At 44.2% G+C, this 22,301-nt stretch overlaps 1 protein-coding gene across 1 annotated transcript in view; it reads left to right on the forward strand.

Moving 5' to 3' along the window:
* SLCO3A1 (solute carrier organic anion transporter family member 3A1) overlaps positions 1 to 22,301 on the forward strand; it is a 145,334-nt gene that overhangs the window by 25,598 nt on the left and 97,435 nt on the right. The gene's annotated exons all lie outside the window — the stretch shown is intronic.

Below are 22,301 nucleotides of genomic sequence, written 5' to 3' on the forward strand. Positions count from 1 at the left end.
ATGGTTCAGTTTTAGCTGAAGAATTTCCAAGTAGCATATGTGAGGATCATTTTTTTTTCTTTTCCCCTAAGATACCCTAGTTGCCTTCCTGTTCTGAAGCTTTTGTCTGTGTCTGAGTGATCATTGCAGTATAAGGAGACCGAGAGGAGACACTTCTTGTCGCTACCACCATCACACTTTAGCAAGAAAGTGCCTGCTATGGAGCAGGTGCCGTGACCCAGCATGCTGTGGCAGGACCCCAGATAATGTGATCCCCATAACAGAACAGGATGCGGAGGGTGGTGGGGTCTATTTTGAGATATGGTGAGCTTGAAGTAGAACTCATGATTCTGGTCATCGTGTTGCAAAATTCTTCCAGATGATTAAGATATGAAATTTGGCTTCATTTACCCAATGAAACATCTCTGTTATTTGGGTAAAGTGCTCATGGGTTTCAGCAGTGGTCTCTCCAGCAGGGTTAAAGAGAAGTTGTGAGTGAAGTTGTTCTCTGAAAAAACTCACCAGCTTGGCTCGTTCTTCTTTCTCCAGGACTTGTCACTAGACAAATGGCTGCAATGCAATGCATCAGTGAAGTGTGTGCTGCCATTAAGGTCATCCTTCTCCACTTGTTAGTATAGCTTCTAGTAACCAAAATTCCCTGTGCTTGTCCCACGGTCCCCGTCTCGACCGTACTGTCGACTGAATGGATGATCCCATTAGTGGGTTTATTTTCCCAAAGACATTTTTATCAAGTTCCCAAGCATAACTGAGTGCAGCTGGGGTGTGACAGTAGACAGCAAAGCTGAACAGTCCCACTGACTTTCTGAATGGTATTCAGTGTCTTGGGATAGCACAGAGGCCTGTTGGAAAGAGTAACTATATAATAGCATGCTATGGCATTCCTGGGTGTATTGCTACTTGAAGTAAAGAGGTTCTTCTACATACTGAAAGTATGTCTGTGTTTTCCTGTAACTGTCCATAAAATCATAGTATTTAAGCATTTAGCTTTGTTCTTGGATCATTATTCACCTTCACTTGGTTCTGTAAGTGCTTGTGAGGGATCCACTGGATAAAGCAGGATGATAAATAAAATACAAGATACTGTACAACCCGAAGGTGAATAATGAGACTAAATTCACTGGAGCAACTTTGCCAACACCATAAATTATGAGCTGGAATTAAGAGTGATTCTAAGATTATCTATTATAAATAACTATATGGAGAAGTAACTTCTTTCAGTCTATTCCATGGGCATTTTTTAAGCAATGTTTCATGTCTGAGAACAGGATTGAGGAGGGTGCATGAGAAGAGGATTAGGAAGAGTGATTTTTTTTTTTCTGTTCCTGAGATACATTCATCTTGTATGCTAAAATAACTTCTTTAAAGTTGGCAGTTCAACTAGTAACTGGGAAAATACTGCCAGAAAATGATTTCTGCTTACTATATGCTGCTTCATTATTTTTCCTTCAGACATATGCTTCTAACCATGTTCCTTTCTACACATAAAGTTTAAAAAAAACACCAAGCATTTTGGGGTTGTTTGCTTTACTGGCTTTAGCCATGAAAATCATAATCTGAATTTCTGTGTATGAATTATGGGTTGCAGAAGAGTGCATGTGTACGCTCATTCAACCAGTCAGCCATACCAACAATGAAGTTTAATATCTGCCCTGTCCCAGGCTATTCATCACAAGTAGGTTTTCATATATGGGATGATTAAGTCTTATATCAACCTGCAGTCAATTTAGCTAGGGAAAATAAAAGCTAACGAAAAAAATACAGGAAAAAATACATTCCATGAATGAATATAAATGGAGAAGCAGCTGGTGGAAATGTATGTATCTTCTCAGATTTGTGAATACTTGAGGAGGTCAAATTCCTCATTTTAAAATGTTGTTTGAGAATTACTTGCTCAGATTTTCTTCGACTGATTATTTTTGTTGATGTCATCAATGCAGTTTTCAGTAGCCTGAGCAGAAGGCTGGCTGAGCAGCTTACCCGCTTCATTCTTCTCCATTTTGCAGAGGAAATAACTGCAGTGTATACTGTCACTGTGCTATATTTATATCAGTTTGCTTTCTCATAATAGCACACTCACTCAGTAGGGGCTACACTGTGTGTGACCGGATAAAATGTTTTTGGGTAAGTTCCCTCAGTTTAAATTAAGAGCAAATCTGGCATGGGTTGTTCCCTCAGGATAGAAACTAATTAATAACAGCGGTAATAGTCTGGCCCAACTTTCCATTATGGCTGGCTGTGGCTGAGCAATGATCAGGTTGACCAGTCCATGCTGCCTTCAGTATATTGCTAATGTCAAGTGGGTATACGCTGTGTTTGGGCTGTTTCGTAGCTGGGGGGAAGTAGCAGTCTCTCACCTGACAGCTAAGTACTAGTAATTGTTCACCTGCTTGCAATAAAAACCTTCCTGTATCCCAAGGCAGTGAATTAGATAAAGAACCCTGTGCACTGAGAGGTATTTTTCCTTCCTTCTGACTTGTTCAAGAGTTCAGTAGAGTAACTTCATATAATATCCAATACAGCTTCTTTTGCAGTGAAATGACAATGCATGAAGATTCCTTTAAAACAAAACCAAACAAAAAAACCCAACTACCACCACCACCACTCTCAAACCTTCTTTAAAAAAAAAAAAATTATTAGTACTAATACATGTGTGCAGAAGAATGCAGATGTGATACCATATGGAATTGAAAGTAAAACTTTGGCTTTAACTGCTAGTGCAAGTAATAGCATCTGTGGAATTTAATACATTTCTGACCATGAAGTCCATCAATTCTGGCCCGTTGTGATTTCTTTGCAATGACAGGCACATGGGAGGTGGTGGATAGTGCACCTCTGTTGTGCATCCTTTGAAGGCAGAGGTTGCTCAGGCTTGTGCGCTGCCAAGGAGGCGGGGATTCATAGAGTTTCGTAATTAGAGAGATAGGGTGAGATATTACAGGAAGATATCTTTGTGGTATGGGCTGCTGACATGTAGTTTCATGTTTCTTGAGCTAATAGCATATTTTTTGATGCCTGCAATGTGTTGCTACCAAACTCAGATTGTGTTGCTGTAGTAACCAGCCCTAGGAAAAGGGTTGTGTTGTGGTAACCGAGGGCAAATCAAATCGGAGAGATGCATGGATGGGAGTACACACCAAAGGATGTTCAAAAGAAAACACACCTGTGCCAGAACAGAGTTAGAAAGGCAGCAGGACCTTGCCTGCTGCTGCTAATGATGGGAAGTACATTCTCCTTCCATTTCACCATTCTAGTGCCTGCTCAAGGTAAAGGTCATAATGTTGGCAACAGCGGTCAAAAGATGAAAAAATAAAGGAATTTTCTTAACTGTTTGAAGTTGGGGGGGGGAATCTGGTTTGGTGCTGGTTTGCTTGCTTCTCTCTCTGTTTGAGTCTGTGCTTGTATTTAAGATCTAAACTTGCATCTAGAGATTTCCAAACAAGCAGGTTAATTTTATCTGTGTATTTATTGGCATTTGGCATAAGTAACGTCTTTGAGGAATTCCTTGCTCCTGCAGACTGTGCAGGACTTGTTATTATTGCAACTTTACTAATGTCAAAAGATTCCCTCGATTTGCAGCATCGTTTATTTTAAAGGAGGAAAAGTATGTTGGAGACTACTTACTACACAGTTCCTTTCTCCACCCGCTAATGACTCACTTGACATTTCCCTCTTTAGTTCATTTTCTGCTAGATCTTGCCGAGTTTTGTTGAAATCAATGAAGACTTTGTCATTAGGAGGGGGATCAGAGGCGTTGTGGATCTGATACAGGGGGGGAAAAAAAACTTGATCTGACAGTGGTTGTGCGGATTTGCTGCCTCTCAGATGAGCAAGAGCTTGCAAGTGTTTCCTGGCCATTGGAGTACCCGTGTGCTCTCAGCAGTGGTTTGCGGGTTCAGTTAGAGCCAGTGCAGTGATGTGGTAGATTAATGTTATTAGCAGTCTCCATACGTGCCTTCTGGGCTTCCTGCAGCATTTAACATTTGCTGACAAAAGTTGTTGCATCTTGTCTAGAACATGGTTACCTATAGAGCAGAATGAATAGCCTCTGGGAGCCAGTATTTGATCTGGGACAATTAAGGGTTGCATTATATAGAGGAAGTTCCTATTATTCTGTCTCCTGTTGATGGAGGAAATTGATATTGATGTTGGAGGGAGCACTGCCAGATTGTGTGGCTCATTCAGAACGATGTGCGGATCTTTAATGTGTCGGAGATTCTCTCTTAGGTTTGCTGAAGCTATCTCAGTGTTTAACTTCAGGGACACATAGAATCATAGAATGGTTTGAGTTGGGAGAGACCTTAAAGCCCATCTAGTTCCAACCCCCTGCCATGGGCAGGGACACCTTCCACTAGACCAGGTTGCCCAAAGCCCCATCCAGCCTGGTCTTGAACACTTCCAGGGACAGGGCATCCACAACTTCTCTGGGAAACCTGTTCTAGTGCCTCACCACCCTCATTGTTGTTTTTTTTTTTTTTTAATTAAAAAAAAAAAAAATCAGGATCTGCCACTCCTTGCTGACTTAGAAACTGCTCTAGTGAGAAGAATGACTTCAAGGAAATCCCAGAAGGGGCAAGTCTTAAGTCGAGGAGTAAGTGATGAGGAGTGAGTGCTCCTGAGTTATTGGTGGTGCAAGAGTGTGCCCGAGCATAGTGTGCTCAGGGAAATAGAGCTGTTCTTGGCCTGCTTTGTGGCAGAGTGGAGGAATGGAAAAACAGAAAACTCAGCACTGCTGGATGTGTCTGCTTAGCTGACTTTTCCTGTCTCATCTCCTAGGGCCTTCTCTGTGTTTTGGTTTGTCATATGGTTGTTCCAGTTCTTACCCTTGGTGTAAGAGGAGAACTCAACAGGATGGTGTTCTCTGTCCACATCTGCCCAGATGGGACCCAGTAAGGAGACAGGGCCCAGCATTGTCACTGCTGACTTTGACCTTTGCAGTAATGTGGACTTCTTTTGCGTGCCATGTGTGGAAGCACTTCTGGTTTTGCAATGACAGTTAGAGAGAAATGCTCACTCTTGCTTCTGGTGTTTTCTTGCTTGGTTTAAGCACCAATTCAAGATTTGCTGCCGAGGAAGACAAACATGCCCTAGTTGGAATCTTACTGTCTCCAGGGATAAATTTGTCCATTTGAAAAATCACTTATGGTAGCTTACGTCAGTCAAAATGACAGCAGCCATTGTGTTTTGGAGAAACAGAAGCATTTTCTCAACTGACAAGAATTAAGTCTGAGAGTTAGTATCTATGGCATTGAGTTAATAGCAAGTTATCAGCATAGGATGCAGAAATCATCACAGTTTGAGTCAACATTTTGTATGTGGTAATACAAAGAAATAGTATTTGGATTTCTGTTAGCTTACCAACATGAGCTTCCTAAGCGGTTGCTGTGAATTTTGAAACGGTTCATCTACTGTGTATCTGATATCTATATTAGAGTTCATCAATAAATACTAAAAAAAAAAAAAAATTGAAAAAGGGAAATGGGCTTTCTGATTTTATAACCAAAAGTGGAAATGTGTTCAATGCCATTAAAGAAAAAGCCATAGAAATCGGAGAATTGAAAAGCACAGCCCTCTACAGGATGTACCCCCATTGTCTAACCAGTATTCTTGTATGTAACTTCCTAATTTGGACTGTAGAATTGGACAGTCAGTGACAGCACCTTTCATAATAGTAAATGTCTCCCTTCTTATTAAGCTTTCAGAATTCTGTTTCCTGGGGGACGCCACGCAATTTGAGAAACATGAATATTTTGGAGGTGAAAGAGCAGATTGTGCAGATGTTTGGCTTTCAGGCTGGAAATGTATTCTATTCTCTTCTTTACATAGCTTGATATCTACAGCATGATAGGTTCTGTGTAAAGATGGTGATGATCCTGGGTACCCATGAAAATCTGAGATGGGCATTGTTTCTGTCCCCAACTCTGTAGACTATTTTTTTCATTCTGTGATTTTTTTAAAAGTTTTTTTTCCCCATTAAGACCTCCACTTAGCTTTCCAGCAGCTGCTTGCTAGTTTTATGTCTCTGCTGAAAAGTCTCTTGTGTGGAGGATCTTTCTGAATTTCTCCAAAATTTCTTGAAGTGTATATTTGAACCTACCTTTCTAAACCATAGCAGGCAGAATAATTTTTTGTTTATAGCACAGAGGTCCTATCACCAGCCTCTTGAGGCCCTTCGTTGATGTGTATTGATTGGAAAGTCTTTAGGACTAGCTTGAGAGGTCTGTACAGCTCTGCCCATCGTGGCTGCTTACCCCTTTCACTCCTCACAGCCTTTCTCACTTGGCCATACTCCTTCCTTGTGCGCTCATTTGCGGTCTGCGAACAACAGGGGTACATTATTCACATTAGTCCTTCTTGCTGGAACATGCTTGTCTGAGCTCACCCTCTTGAGGCTCTGCCAGCCTTGTGCTTTCCTTAACCCTTTTCCTTTTAAAGCCTGCTTCTACTAGCTCTTCTATAGTGGATCTTAAGTGAACTGTTGTATACTAGCCACTGTATTTCCTCTGCGTAGACTTGCTCGTTACCCACAAGCTGCTTGGTGAGTTTGTCCACCTCCATGTAGGCACGAGCACTTGTTCCAGAGAATTGCTTCTCTCCTTGCAGGTATATGCAATTTGATATATATATATAATATTTTTTTGGCCTAAAGGCTTGATGGAATTTTGTAATCATTCTGTTAAGTATGTGCATCCTCTTACAAGTGGTTTGGAGAGCCTTTCCTTTCTGCCACAGTCTCCAAGGGGTTGAGAAATACACGGTATTAACGCTAAACTAAAAGGAGTGCTGGGATGCCTGTTCATTATCGAAAGGTGCCTTTGCATCAGCCTCACTGGGTTGTCTTCCTTGTGGACTAACCATGATGAGATTAATTTGCATAGCTTCGTGTGGATGTACTGGCATTAACTAAGTTGGCCTAACCCACTGATCCATTGATAACCTGCAGTCTTTTTTAATTATTCCCCTTTGGGGAGAGATCTCTGTTCTCATTTGCTGTGTGTCAGCGGGGCTGGCTCGGTTACACATGTCCCCTTTTACAGTGCCAGTGGTAATATCCTGGAAAATTAAACGGAAGCATAAACAAGTGTGTAGGGGGTATTAGAGCAGTAACAATAATCAATTAATGGGAATAACCTTCCCCACTGCAGGCAGGAAGGCTGAGTTTTGTAAGGTGGTAGCTGAATGGATGTATTTATTCAATTAAATGTATATATGCAGTCATAATGGCTATGGGCTCCATTATTTTATAGCAATTGCTCCAGTTACCTTAACTTTCTGCTAATAGCTTTTTTTTTGTTATGAACCAAGTAAATAATGCTTGGGTTCAACACAAATGACTTTGTGTGAGAGCATATTGAGGGTGGGAGCTGTTTCCATGTTACTCTGTGCTCTCCATGTACTCTGCAGCTGATTTTTGGCTTAATTAGGATTTGCTGACTCTGTCTTGTAAAAATAATTTCATTTTTTTGAGCACGCTTGTTTCTCTGTAGCATATTTAAAACATTCATCAGCTGGGAGAGCCTAGTGAGGCCCATCATTCATGGGGCAGCCTCTTTAAGCAGTGCCCCTGTCATTTGACAGACACGCAGAGGACAGTACATGTTAGTCCTAAAGTTCATAAAATTAATTAAAATAGATTGCAAGGTGCTGAGTTGCCCATGTCAAGAGCTGAAGGCTGTATTGTACCTCCTTGATGGCGCAAGCGGGAGCGAGCTGGCTTGTGCTGTCAGTCTTGGCCCTTCTCCTGGGAATTTGACTGAGACTTCCCAACTCATTGCACATAAGGAGCCTCCAGATGATTTGGTCCCAGTTTATGGGCTGGCACTGAGGACACTTGGAGCTGTGTCTAGTATGTCCCCTTCCATGCTGGGACAAGGATCTACCCCTTCACCAGCACAAATCAGGGCACTGGCCTCAAAGCAGTGGTGAAAGTCTTGTTGCCTGATACTGAGGCTTGTGTTGCCCTCTTATCCTACTGAAACAAAGAATTTGGTATGGATGATATTTTAGGACCTGCCAGAAATGATTATCACACTCAACCTCAGCCAAGTGAGCAAGAGATGGCTTTCATGAATTTTGCCCATACCATTGTAACCTTGCAACAAAAACGGGCAGTGACCTGAAGTAGTTAGAAGATCATCACTGCCTGAAAGTTGCAAACAGTTACCGCTTTATTGCATATCCTGACACGCGCGTCTTGCCTAATGCTACTGGGGCTTCAGACTCCTGTCACTGCCACTCCTAGTGATGTCTGCTACGTCGAGAGCTGCAGGGAAAGCTGGCCAGCCCAGCTACACACCTCTGTACCTCTGGCTGCCTGTTGCTGGTCACTTGCAGGACAAGGTGTATAAGAGAATGCAGAATTGTCCCACAAAAGCTCCTGGTTTTGCTCTTTCACAACTGCCTCTTCTGTTGCTGGGTGAGGTGCTCAACTAAACTTGTTTGTCCTTTGGAGAGGTTGCTGCAGGTCTGATCTGGGTGCTGGGCCTGCCAACATTCGCACCCTTTTAGGTGCCAGATAGGTGCTATCTGAGCAACCTCCTAAAAGTGTTTTTGCAAAGTGCCAAGCAGTGCCATGGCACAAACGTATGGATCTGCTGACACACAGGGCCTGGCAGTGCTCAGCTGCCATTAAGTCATGTTTTTAATGTGACTGCTTTGCCCTGCGTTGGCGGCTCCATGCAGAGCTCCTTCAGGGCTGTGGGGAGCAGGGCTGGACAAGCTTTTCCCAGAGGTGGTGAGGGACATCGAGGGGTGATGGCAGATCAGGCCCTGGGTGAGACTTTCCTCAGGGCTGCATGTGTAACTGGTGTGAGACATCTAACAGGTGCCTGACCAATGTGATGGGTCCAGGGTATGAACCTGAGTAATTAAAAATTAATGATGTTACCACCAGAGGAACAGCTGTGACATGAATAAAAGGTGTGAGATGGCACAATAGTACCTGTTTTGTGAGGCCTGGGGCAGCGCTGCTGTGGAGATGCTGGTACAGTCTCAATAGCTACAAGTGTCTGATTACCCTGATGGACCAGCCTGGAGGACAAAGCATGGACACAAGTGGTTGGGCACCTTTCAAAACAAACATAAAATTCCTTGATTTGCTGCTTGGTCACCTTATATAAGCCATTAGAAGAGCCTGTGGAGTGGGAGCCCTTCCCTGGTGTGGTGTGTGGGCTCGGGGGAAGGCAGCGTGTGCAGGGGCTCGGTGATAGACTGAAACCTTGCATCTGGCAGACTTGTCACCAGGGGTCCAGTGCTGGGATTTAACCTTCCAAAGGTCTGTCTGCTTATTTTGGAGCCCAGTCAGCTCTGGTGGGAAGTCACTGCTGTGCTGGTGCCAAGGTGTTTCCCCACTGACTAACCCATCTCTTCACAGCTGTCAGTCAGCTTCATCTTCCAAACCAGCTTTGCTGCCAGGAGGAAAATGCTGAGTAAAGGACCTAAACTGAGCTTGAGGAAGGCCAAATTGGCCATGAGCTGCATCCCAGAAGCTCTGGCTGAAAATGGTACAGGGCAAAAATGATGTTCCTCCTTCATGCGTAGGGTTTGGTTCACCTTGGGAGTAAACTCGAGGCTTTTTGCCCCTTTTTTTTTGATCTGGGCAGTGTGGAGACAATCTGCAGTTATGGACTCTAGGAAGGGATGAGCTTTTTGCTCTGATTAGATCCTGTCCAACCGCTGCCAGTGTGGTTCTGACAGCGGAAAGCATCCAGGGCATCATGGGGAGTGCTGCATGCTATGGGCATTGCAGTCTGGCATGGGGAAGAGGATGCTTGGGGTGCCCACACTGCTGGAGGATGGTGGCAGAAGTACTTCGGTTATTCAGCTGGGAGCTTTCCCCTTGGCTTTGGGGACAAATCCTTCTGGCTTTGCCTTCTCAAAATTTGAGGTTTGGTCCCTAAATTGCTCCTTCGATCTTTGGTCTTTTCAAAGCACATGGAAACTTTTTGCAGATTTCTTTTTGCCAAGGTACAGCCACTTCATTAATTGTGCTGCTAATGAGGTATTTAGCTTTTCCTTAGAGGGGGGCCTGCTCTTGCTAACTCCCCTTTTGATTTCAATAATAGAGATTTTGTCTGGAGGAAGCTATCCAAATTTGGCCCTTTATTAACCAATTAGAATGTGAGGATTTAAATAGTTTCTCGGATGGATGTTAACAACAGGTCACGTTGCTCTTTGACTTAATACCTCAGAGCACTTCACCCCAGCTAAACAAGACTGCCTCTATTACAAGATGCAGGATCTGGCCAAAGGCAGCAGATCAAAGCAATAGTGGAAACTCAAGTTCAAATAGGTAGAAGAGCAAGATGCATTGTGTACCAGTTCTTTCCTCCATGTCTCCCTCTGCTTACCTAACTTTTTTCCCTGTGATTTACTCTGTGTTGGACAAACTGTTCTTGCTGTAACTGTTTGTACAAGACAGTGATACTGCTTGTTAGAGTTGGAAAGAAATAATACTGGGGGGGAAGACAACTGGGACATCTTTGCTATATTAGTCATTGCTGCAGAGACCAATTACCCTTGTGATGAAAGACCACCTGTATCTTGTTAGCTATCAGCTAACAACATATGGATGTCCTAATTCAATCAGAGTGATCATCAAAAGAATAACACTCATTAGAGAAAGCTTTCTCTTCACAGAGTTATAAACTGTGCACTGGGGGGAGTGAAAGGGGTGGTTGCATGCAAGAAGTGAGCTACAAAGTACCCTGGCCATGCTGCCAGGGTGTCTTGAGCATTGATTAATGCATTACTGTCCTTGGCTGTGGGTTGTCTCTTGGCTTTCTGTTCATTTTGGGCACTCATTGGTTTTGCCTGGGGGGTGTGCGTGTTTAGTATTTCCCCCTCCGCATTTTACATAACTCACATTGCCCCAATGCAAGTGTAAAGATGTTTTACTGCACTTTTGGTTTATGTCAATGCATATCTTCATTAATGTCCTCTGTGAAAGCAAGCTGTTCTGGTACTAGTGGTAGATGAGCACACTGTGTTGTAGGCTCTGCAAGAAGCAGCATTACACAAAACTAAACTATTTGCAGTAGTTCTGTGGAAGCTGTGAAGAGCTTCCCACAGGTGCCAGAGGGTAAGAGGTTTGTAGGGAGAGGTAACACCTTCTATTTGATCAGCTGAGGCAGCTGGAAAACACCCATGTTCATGCTCAGGGGATCTTATTCTGACCAGTGTCACTAAGTGCTTAAGGATTTACTTTTTGTTTCCCAGCTGTCACCTGATCTGATAAAACACACTTTTTGTCTCTCCAAGCCTTGCTTCCCTTCCTGTGTTGGTAAGAATTATGTATCAAACGGAGACCTGGTCTCTTCTGTAACTGGATATGATACCTCATTAGGTGCTTTTAGCATCTTCTAAGTTGTAGAAAAACCCAAGCTAAGCATGGGTTAAACAAATACTCTTAACCCAGCAATGTCTCCAGGGTTATAAATCAAGTCAGTGGGAGGGTGAATAGACCCCAGGAGTTCTGACTCCAGTGCCCTGCAATTGCTCTGAGACCTAAAAGACTTCACCGCGTTCCTGCAAAGCAGTGTAGCTCCTATGGGTGCAACTAGCCGTTCCTTACCAGTGTTGGAGGAGTTAATGGGTCTGGCTTCTTGTCTACTAGTCCTACCCTGCTCAGCCTCTGCAAACTGTCTTTAATTTGTCTCCAAGAGTTGGATGATTAAACTAAGACCAACACTGCCTTTGCATAATGGTCAGTGAGGTGCAAGAAGCAGGTTGAGGACAGTCAGACTCTGCACTGCTCCATAACCTGCTTCCAAGAGCCCCCAGAACAAGGGACGTGCACCTTGGGCTTGTCCAGTCACTTTAGAAGCTCACTTATGCTTATGGTCTGTGCAACAGAAATGGCAGTGAATTCCACAGTGGCTTTTCTCATCTCCTGGTTAGGTTGTGCATTTTTCTTTTCAAGTCTGTTACTTTTTTGCCAGAATACTTAGGTTTTTGGCTTTGAGGCTATGAAGCTGGTGAAGTGGGCATGAAACTGATCTTCCTGGAGTGAAGATATCTTAGAAGTGGCATCTGCTTGTCAAAAACCTTGTTGCTGGCAGAGGTGGCATTTGTGCCATCGCCCTGGCCTTGTCAGATCCCACCACTGACAGGAGTGCTCTGGTAATTCCTTGAGCTGGTGAGAAAGTGTCTTGGGGTGAGGGGATAAGGCACAGGTTGGCGAAGCTGGCAAAGATTAGGGCAGGCCATCCCATGAGGTGAAAAATGTAATCTTAAATGGTTTTTGCCAATGCATAAAAGACCTGTTGGAGTGAAAATTTCAGATAAACAACAGAAGTGAAAATGAAGCTGTGCTGCTCTCCAGTGTTACTGGATAAAATACTCCCATGTGTAGCTCCTTGAGTGTCTCATTCTACACCCCCCAAAACTATTGTAATGTGGACACTAGAGCAGCTTGAGTGAATCTTTCTGAATAAATTAGTCTCGCTGTCCTGTGGTATTCCAAGTCTGAGTAAACAGATGAGACTTACTCTGTGCCTTAAAATCAGCAAGTTTGGGGCTTTATTAGCCCTGGAGGGGCACTAAATTCTAGGGCTGAGCTGGAGGAGGTAGCAAGCATGGAGGTGTAGCACTGGATAGAGATATGCTCGGGAAAGTCCTTGCTGCTTACTGCAGCCCAGGAAGGCAATTTGAAATTGAATCTACAGTGCACTAGGGAGCTGTTGGAGGTGACTTAGGATGCATAAGGATTGGGGAAATCTGCATGAGCAAAGGCTGCATTTGGCACAGGCAAGAATAAGAATGTTGGCAAAAATAATAAGGTGAAGCAGGAAGGTGGAGTGTACACATAAGCAGCAGCATATTAAGGTGGGGGGGACGGACAGGCATTGAAGCAACTAGAGTTAATGTGGGAGCTTGGCCAATACAGGAGGAACATGGTATGGGCCATCTCCATTAAGTCTACAGAAGCATGGATCCTCACATCAAAAGGCTCTTTAATTTCTAAAAATCAGGCTCTTTATTTTAATTGATAACCATGGGAATTAGGTGTCAAAATAGAATTTGGGCTAAATGTTGTCTTTTTGGATCACAATTGTTGGGCAATTCTTAAAGGCATTGATGCATCCTCTCCTTCTAGACCATGGAACACATGTGGTCTCCATTTTCTTGCAAAGCAAGCTTGTTTTGTGAATAAAAAGTGTGTGGTGATGGTGTCAGGAGGGGAGGTGAGTGTGCTAGGAGACTTTTTCCCAAAGAGATCCCAGTGTTTACTGAAGATGCTAATTATTGCCTCCAACCCATCATGATTTGTCTCCTGCCCATAGCATACTGATCAAAGGTGCTGATAACACTTGCATTGAGGAAAAAGCTCGTAAGAAGACGCTCTTGAATTTCAGGAGTACCACTGACTGCTGGTTTACTTTTTGGCTGGCATTTTTTTGGAGAAACTTTTGAGACTGGAGGTGGCAAAGGAAGGAAATGCTTTTGGTTTTTGGTTTTGTTTTTTAATGCCCTATGTGGCCATTTCATTAACTGGAAAACCTCCAGCTGTGAATTGGATGATGTTGTACAGCTACAGAGCAAAACTCATTTCCAGTAGTGTGGCTGAGAGTACTTGTGCCTCTGAGCATGGAGCCGTACCTCCCGCATCTAGGGTTAGGGTGAAAAATAAAAGCTGCATTTGCCCTGTTTTGCTGACCCAAGGAAAACATTGTTAGTTTTCATGCTGGGGATGTTGAGCTTTTCAAACAAAATGCAAACCTTGAACAAATTCACTGTCAGCAGCTTGTCAAAAAGCACCTCTGAGTTGAAGTTCTGGGAATGACAGGTACAGCAAACCCACGAGTTTGGGGTTTTTTAACAGTTTACAGTAAGTTATCCACCACAAAGTTGGTAGTAGGATGGTTATACTTTCACATTCCTCCCTGCTTGTACGAGTGGGGTTTTCTACTGTAGTATGAAAGAACACATTGCAAACCAGACTTTGGTAGCAGTGAGAACATGCTTTGGGCACTTCCCAAGCATTGATTCTTTTTTCACATTGTCTACTGAATTTCTGTCCCATCTCCCATGCTGAGACAGAGAAATGACTTGCCATGTGTAGCATCTCAGTAGGCAAATGAGACTGAGAATTTAGAAATAGCTTTTATTCATGTTCCTACAGTCTTCTGCAAGTGTCTATGTTTAAGTTACTATCTCAATTTTCTGTCCAGGACACCTAGCAACAGAGTACTTCTCAGACCTGACTTTTCACTTGTCATTTTCTGTAGTGCAAAGCAGGGAAAAGGAGAGTTGGGACCTCAGCCTTTGTTATGAGAGTGTCTTGGTTCTTCCACAATATCCTGGAAACTGACTTTTCTCTGAGAGAGATGTGTGAGAGAGAGAGATATGGGATTTGTTTAAATGGATGCCTTTAGATTTAAGGTCTTGCTTCATTGTCAGCTGTGAATGTAGCAATGGGATTTGATGTTTAGGAGTAGACCTTTCCCATTTCACATCCCAGATGATGTGCATCTCTCTTGCTCCTCACAGCCTTCAGTGCTGGATCCAGCTCCTGCAAGGTGGAGTCCATGCTAGCACTGTCACAAGTTAAAATTCAGCAGATCATTAATTCTTTTCCTGTCAGCTTCTCTCTGGAGCTGTGCTAGGTAGCACAGAACTGCTGTCTGATTGCCAAAGGTGATGTTTAGGATGGAATGGGCTAGTAAATGTTGCTTGGTGGGTAGGCAGAGCTCCCTGTGCCTGCTGGCAGTGACTCGAGGCTGTTGCTCCCTTTCTCTGGGAGATGCCTGTGAATGGGAGACAACCTGCCAGAGATGGAGCAAATAAATGGGCTGGGTTCTGGCTACAGCAGGTGGGTAGTAAATCAGCAGGGTCCCCACAGCAGTGGTAAGGGTCTGCTGCCAGCTGGGCCAGGAGCTGAGATAACCTTTTGCTGTGCTGAAACTGCAGGAGCAGTGTCATGGCTGCAGCCTGCTGCATCACTCCGTGTGCCACCCTCCATGCTTCTGGGGATGGTGAGCGTGCTTGGCAGGCGTTGCTGGGGTGAAGCTGGCTCACTGCTGCAAGGTGGGGAAGTGGCACAAAGCAGTCACAGGCCCAGTTTTGCAGGGTCTGCACCATCTGTTCTTCATAACCTCTGGCCCTCCAGGGGAAGGTGGTATAAGAGGAGCAGAAGGGCCGGTATTGACCATCAAGACTTACTGCCTCCAACCCAAGTTAAAGACTTAATAGTCACAACCTGCCTATGTAGCACAAAGTGGCTTCTGCTGCTTGCAGGGTCGTCTTTTCTGTTGGTCACAAACGTGATTTGGTAGAGACCATGGCTTATGATCCCATTGATGCCCTAGGCTATGTTGCTGCATGTGAGTTGGTATCCTCTTTCAGCCAGTTGTGTTTGCAACTGTTGTGTTATGGCTGAAGAAAAGGGAGATTCCAAGGTGACGCTTTTGTTGTCATTCAGTAGGCTCCTTTGCAGAATGAAGATGAGCCTCCTTCTGTACAGAGCCCCCTCTCCCTTAGAGAGGGAGTCCAAATCTAACCTGAAGTGTCCACATGGAGGGTCGGTGTGACTGAGTCTAGCTCTCCGCTGACTTTGTTCTGTACCAGGCACAGAAAACAGTTTAGTGTTAAGGCGTAGCACCGAGTTTGTGTTCTTGTGTCTAGTTCTGCTCTTCCTAAAGAGGCTTTTGGGGTTTAATTAAAGTTACTACCTAACTTCAGCTCTCTGGTGTGCTTGGGTTCACAGTAGTCAAGGGAGAGACAGGCTGCTTTGCGGGAGCTGAGGGACTCAGGGCTCTTCTCTGGAGACGCTGCTCTCCAGGAACTGCTCCGGCATCTAAGGATGCTGTCATCTACCCCAGTCTCTTCCGTTGATGGTGCACGGTTAGAGTATCCCCCTTACACACACACTTCAGGCGCAGATTGTGCAAGATTACTGCTGGAGAACAGCCAAATCCCAGGCAGTAGAGACTGTTTAATCACACTCCTATGTCTCTACTGGATTAACATAATTAATGTAAGCCCTTTTGGATGGGCAACCTGTTATTTGTCTGGCATACTCTTCATTTGTGCAGTGCTGTGCGTACACCCATGGTGATCTAGAAATGATGATGATCTACTTCCACTTGCATACAACTGGTGACCAAGTAAATCTCCATTTACAGACAACTAGTTTGCTGCTCCCTGCAGGGAAAGTTGTAGACTATTTAAAAAAATAAAAATGCCCAAGGTTAAGTCAAAATGATCATTGCCCAAATTACTTTAAGGGAAATTAAAATGGGATATTTTTTAATGTTATGCTCTCTAGGGAGCAAAGAAAGTTATTAATAAACTGAAGGTTCATCAGTGCCTTATAGTCCTGGCCCATTTCAAGGGTGATGTAGAGCTTAATGTGCAGTGGAGATGTTAGTGATTCTGTCTTTGCATACCTAGCCTGAGCACATGAGACAGGAGCTGTGCCTTTATCTTCTGCCCTTTGTGGCATCTGGAATCATGGCAAGGAGGCAAAAAGCGTTTTCCAGACCTTTGACACCCCGTGGGCCTAAAATCCCAATGACAGAGTTCCTCCTTCCTGTTTCTCTGTATTTCTTGTGCAGCTGGACACAATCTAACCCTTACCAGGATACGCTGACTCCCTTTTCTTTCCCCTGTTTCAGAGTTTTCTAGCAGCAAATTGGAGAGAGTTTATTTAAGACAGAAAAAACCCAAACACAACCCCCAAAAAAACAATAAAACAACCCTTGCAAAAAATGAATGTAACAAGTCAAATGCTCAACTTGAATATTAATTTCTGAATAGAGGAATGCCTTTAATATGCTTTTTGTGTAGCAGAAGTACTGGCAATATTTTATTTTTTTTATGAAAGCCATCTTCTGCTTTCATTTCTCCAAATTTTAACTGTAACCTTTTATATTCAACAAAATCACAGATAGAATAATTTCATAAGGATTAAAATCAACTTTCATCAGTTCTGGTGGATTGTTTTCTAGATCTTGGCTGTACCCATCTGTGCAGAAGGCAGAGGCTTTCTGGAACATTCTCTGAAAAACAAATGCTTGTGTCCAAGCTTGAAAATTAGCATGAAAGTAACATTTAATATTTGGCCAGCAGCTAGAAAGCCTGGTATTTTCAGGGAGGTTAAATGCAACCTTAGTTGGGCAGCTCCGGCCTCCAGGGTCACAGCTTGCCCAGGTCTTTAAAGCAAGGTCGCTGCAGGCAGCAGCCTTGCCGGCCGTGGGAACTGGCAGTGCTCCTGCTGGGAGCTCTGCAGTGGGCAGCGTGTCCCGGGCTGCCCTTCTCCTGTCCTGCTTCCTCCACATGCCCTTTGGGGAAGCAAGAAGCCCTTTTCAGGGAGTGCGTAGGGTGAAAAGACTTGCTGAAAATGTGAGCTGATCATTTAACAGGCAATATGTGGTTGTATGTTGTCTCTGATTTGTATTCAGTGCTAGTGAAATGCACTCATCACCCGGTCTGTGCTCATAAGCCTTATTATGGCTAATACAAAGGCATTTTCCTATTGTTTTTCTCCCTGGAGCCACATGGTGTTAGGACTTCTGGATGCTGTGCAAGTCCCAAACACCCTATGAGGGACCACAGGCTAGGGTGAGCAGAAGCAGCCAGGAGCATCAGTTTACCTGGACCAAAAACTCTGTGTGTGTGTGTAGGATGGGGTGTCTATTTTTCAGTTACAAGAAGCCCTGTGCTTAAGGTTCATATGAAGCATCATTTACAAGAGAATAAATATCTTGGCATGTCACATTTTACACAGCAGAAATGCTTCTGACTTTCTAGCCCTTGGTGTCTGTAACTCGCTTGAAAGAATTGCTGACGTCTGCCTAAATGCCAATATCTTCTCAGCTGTATGAACCTTAATATCATGGCTTAAGCTTTAGTCTTTGAGCTGTGCAGCACAGCTAAATGCAAGCTGTGTTTCTAGCACTGAGGGAGATCCTGACTTTTAACCCACTGGCTTTTTATTTTCCTTCTGTGCTTGCTGTTGAATTGCAAAATCAACTTAATTCCAGGGCTTCTAAATGGCATATGATTTCTGCATGATGATAGCAAATCTCCTTTGGGCTGTTTATACCATCTGATACTGGTGAGCTAAAAAGGGGTAGGTCAGGACAGCAGAAAGCAGGGCACTGGTGTTCTCTTTTCCCACTCTTTACCCATAGTAAACAGGCAGATCACAGCACTGCTTTATCTCCCCCTTACTCTTATTTTTTACGCTCCCTTGGTTCAGTCATCTGTCTTTTGTGACTTCCTGCTGCCAAACTCTCTCCTTTTCCTGCCCAAGTGGGTTTAAATTCAGCTTCGGAGCCCTTTGGGTGGCTTTATCACCTTCCTGGATGGCTGCTCCTATCTAGGGTCTGTTTCTCTTCTGGCTGTGGGTGACTAATGGGGGATGTCCCACCCCACCCCACCGGGACTCCCAGCAGAGCTGCTTGTGTCACCACACCCTGTTCAGTCAAAAAGATCCATGCTTGGAGGATCAGTTGTTTAAAGGATTAAAGCTGATATGGATTATTTTGGCAGCACCGGCTTGGGGGTAGTTGTACTAGGTGATTTTGCTAGGTGACCTCTGCTAGGGAAAGGTGAGGAGCAGCTGGGAGCAAGAACCGCTACGTAGTGCTGAGCTGTAGTGAGAATGGTGCCCATTGACCTTGGGGTCTGCCAAAATGTCTCTTACCGCAGCATCAGCAGTATCCTCTGTGCTGCACCCCTTAGTGGGAGCTGTACATGGGGGGGAATTTGGGCTCCTCACCCCTAAGCTCTTCTCTGTTAGGGCTAAGCTTCAGATAAAGTGGAGGTACAGCCTCAGCCTGGGTCATAACTTTGGCTGCTGCTCTGATGGAGTTGATCGTGGGACCAGCTGTATGGCCTGGATCTGTCATAATGAGCATCAGTCGTATCTTCAGAGGTTTATTAAACTTTCTGCTTGAGGGCTCACAAAGGCCTCTGAATGCTGTAACTGTTGCAATGAGAATTGTATGGGGGTGTATGATGGTCAGCCTTCCCCACTGCCCCCACATATCTCCAGCAGAGATGCAGCTGTTGGGACCCAGCCCTTGACACTGGGAATGGGATGGAAATAGTGACTTTTCCCAGTGAGCAAAGAGGGAGCTGATACTGTTCACGGCAATTTATTCTCATTTTCCCCCCTTTTTTTCCCCCCCTCCTTTAAGGGCATAGCTTGAATCTTGCAGTTTTTTGTCTAATGACTAAAGTACCTTTATACCTAGTAATTCACCTTATTAAGCTCCCGAGGGTTTTTAAGACTTTCTGGAAGTCTTCTGCGAACATACTCGCATGCTGTGAATGTCACTGATGGAAGGACCCTGGCTGTGATTTATAAGTATTCAAGATCACGTGCTAGAGCAGGAGTTTGGGATTTGGTGCTAACCGCTATGGACCATCTCACCCCAGAGCCCTTTGCGTGCCCTGGAGGAGAGGGCAGAAATGGTCTGTGGGGTTTGGTCCTGGTGCCTGAGGTGTAATTCCCCTAGAGTCATGCAAGGAATTGCTGCTGCTGTTCCCTCCCATCCCACCCACTTTGTTCAGTGTCAAAAGTGAGATCTCAGAAAATGAAATTAATTTCATCTTGGTGCAGCTATTAATGTTACACACTGTGGGAAAACTCTTTAAGGAGGCCGATGACCTTCATCCATGTGGAATAAGTGCTGAATAATGGAGAGCTTTCATGTTTCCACAAAAAGAAAGTGGCTTTTTAAATCAACTGGAGATGTTTCAGACATGGAGGAGGGAAAAAAACCAAACTGCATTAGGAAACAGTGGGCAGAGTGTGCATGGAAACAGAGCAGCAGCTTCCACTGTCTGGCAGGTGCTGCTGTTTGCAGAGGCCTCTCCTGAGCATGTGGAACTGTACCGAGCCATCTTGCCTGCTGTTACTGGTGGTACCTGGAGAGCTTTGTAAGTAAGTGTGGTCCCTTCCCAGTGTGTTCTCCAGCCCTGAGACTTGCTTGGTTTCTGCATTGCCAACCCTCCGCCCCAGGCTTCTCTCTCTTTCCTTGAACTGACTCATATTACATGCTTCTCTGATGGCCTCTGGCAACGTGTGATGCACTTCAGCCGTTCATTTATGGAAAGAAAAGCATCTTGAACAATTTATATATAGCCTGTATTGTATCCTCATCTTTTCTTGCTTTGAGGAAGCATCATGTCCTGAGAGCAAAGTTCTTATTCATAGAATCACAGACTGGTTTGGGTTAGGAGGAACCTTAAAGGTAATCTAGTTCCAACCCCCCTGCCATGGGCAGGGACACCTTCCACTAGCCCAGGTTGCCCAAAGCCCCATCCAACCTGACTTTGAACACTTCCAGGGATGGGGCATCCACAGCTTCTCTGGACAATCTGTGCCAGTGCCTCACCACCCTCATTTGTGCCTCTATCAGTCAGTGAGGTATAAGCTGGCAGGAACCTGTCACTTGAGATACTAGATGGAACTGGTAATTTTAAAGGGACTACATAGAGCAACCAAAAGCCGCAGAGAAAGGATGGAAATTAAAACTCCCACCCAACGCTTTTGAAGCTAGGCTACTGAGTATGAGACAAATCTGATTTTGGCATTCTTGCATTCAAACTTTGTGACACCAATTGGTCCTAAGCCTCTTTGCTATATGTTGCAGTTGCTTTTTTTTAAGCTCTATGTTGAATGGTGGGACTTGCCTTCAGTCTGGGAAAATATATAGAAACCAACAAACAAAATGCAATTGTGTTGCTTCTATGTGTCTTTTTTGTAGTATTTGTATGCTTCTGGCAGCGTGACAAGAGAACAAACAGTTTTGTTAGTGCCTGGTTATGTTTAAAGAGGTCTGAGAGAATATAACAGGCTTCCTTGAAAAGAGTTGAGTGAAGGTAGAAAACCAGCTTGTCTTCACATGAGAAGGCTTTGGACAACAGAAACTATTAAAATTTTGGCTTCCTGACAAAGTAGCAACAGCTACTATGTCTGTACAATACTTGACAAATAAGTAGTATGTATCTCAGTGTTTCAGAGGGCCACTCGTCAGTGTGTTGTCTTGCCTGGTACAGAGGGATCTGCTGGTCCGTGCACGGAGGGCCACCGAGCACGTGGGACTAGAGGGACTGGTTGGTACATGTGGAGTGGAGCAGGGATGTCAGAGGTTAAGAGAAGAGGACAGTATCCCAGGTCTGTCCTGGATGGACAGACACATTTTGCACCACTAAGAAGGGAAACAGGAGCTGTTCCTTTGACTCTGCTCGCTTGCAGCAGCAGCAGCAAAGATGATTTTGGCTCATTTCCCACAAGTCACTAAACTTCTTTTTGCATCTGTTTCTACAAGGTGCAAAAACGAAAGGCTATAAATATTTATTAGTCCGTAGCCTGGGTGCAGATTTTATTCCTCTTACTATTGTTTCACTGCTCCTGTGGCAGCTTACCTTGTGGCTTTGGTGTGTCCCCAGCATAGGGAAAAGTTAAAGGCTTGCAGGAGGTTTTGAAGGGGCCCACTGCCACCCCAAGAAATAATTGTTCAACAAACCTTTCTAATGCTTGTCTCCTGGAAGCCTTGCCTCTGCCTTTCAGCTTTGCTTGTAATTACAGTGGGCAACAGCAAGCTCTCCTCTAACATGTCAGACGCTAATCTGCCATTTATCATTGCACGGCTGCGCAAAGTGCCTGGAAGAGGTTTCCAAGATGTGAATGCTGCACCCAGTGCTGCTCATCCAGCTCTGGCCCCCACACCCTCCATGGCGAGTTACCCTGATCATGCTCCTAAAAATCCCTGGTCTTGGAGAAATTTAAGGAGGGGGGAAAAAACCCCATAATGTTTTATTACTTAAATAATGAGTCATTCTTATGAAATTCATGGTGCATTAGTAGCATCATCATTCTCAGGAGGGAAAACCAAGAGAAGTGAGACTTCTTATGCGGTATTGACCTTCTGCCTTTGTTTTTTCCTGTAGTTAAAACGTAGTTTCTTGACATCATATAGAAAATGAAATTCAAATTATTGCAATTAAGAGGAAAATACAGAAAGCCATGTAGCTAACACTTAATCTATAGGTACCAGTGTGATTTATTAGTTTGGATCCAGACCTCTGCTCTTGGGTGAAGGCTTACATTTTCCCTTCTTATTTTAAAGAGAAAGGCCAGTTTCTTTTGTTAAGAGTCCATATGAGCTGCTGTACACCAGTGTTTTGTGGTAAAGCAATCTCAGATTCATGGTCCGTCTTGCTTTTTTTCCCCTCTGGACAGCATCTACAGCAGGGAAGTAATTAGATGGCGATTTTTTTTTCCTTGAAATTGGGGGGAGTTTGTGTCCATTTTTGTGCGGTGCTGCTGAATTGCCCTTCTCTTTACA

Source organism: Balearica regulorum, chromosome 12 (genome assembly GCF_011004875.1).
Source record: "Balearica regulorum gibbericeps isolate bBalReg1 chromosome 12, bBalReg1.pri, whole genome shotgun sequence".
NCBI lineage: Eukaryota > Metazoa > Chordata > Aves > Gruiformes > Gruidae > Balearica > Balearica regulorum.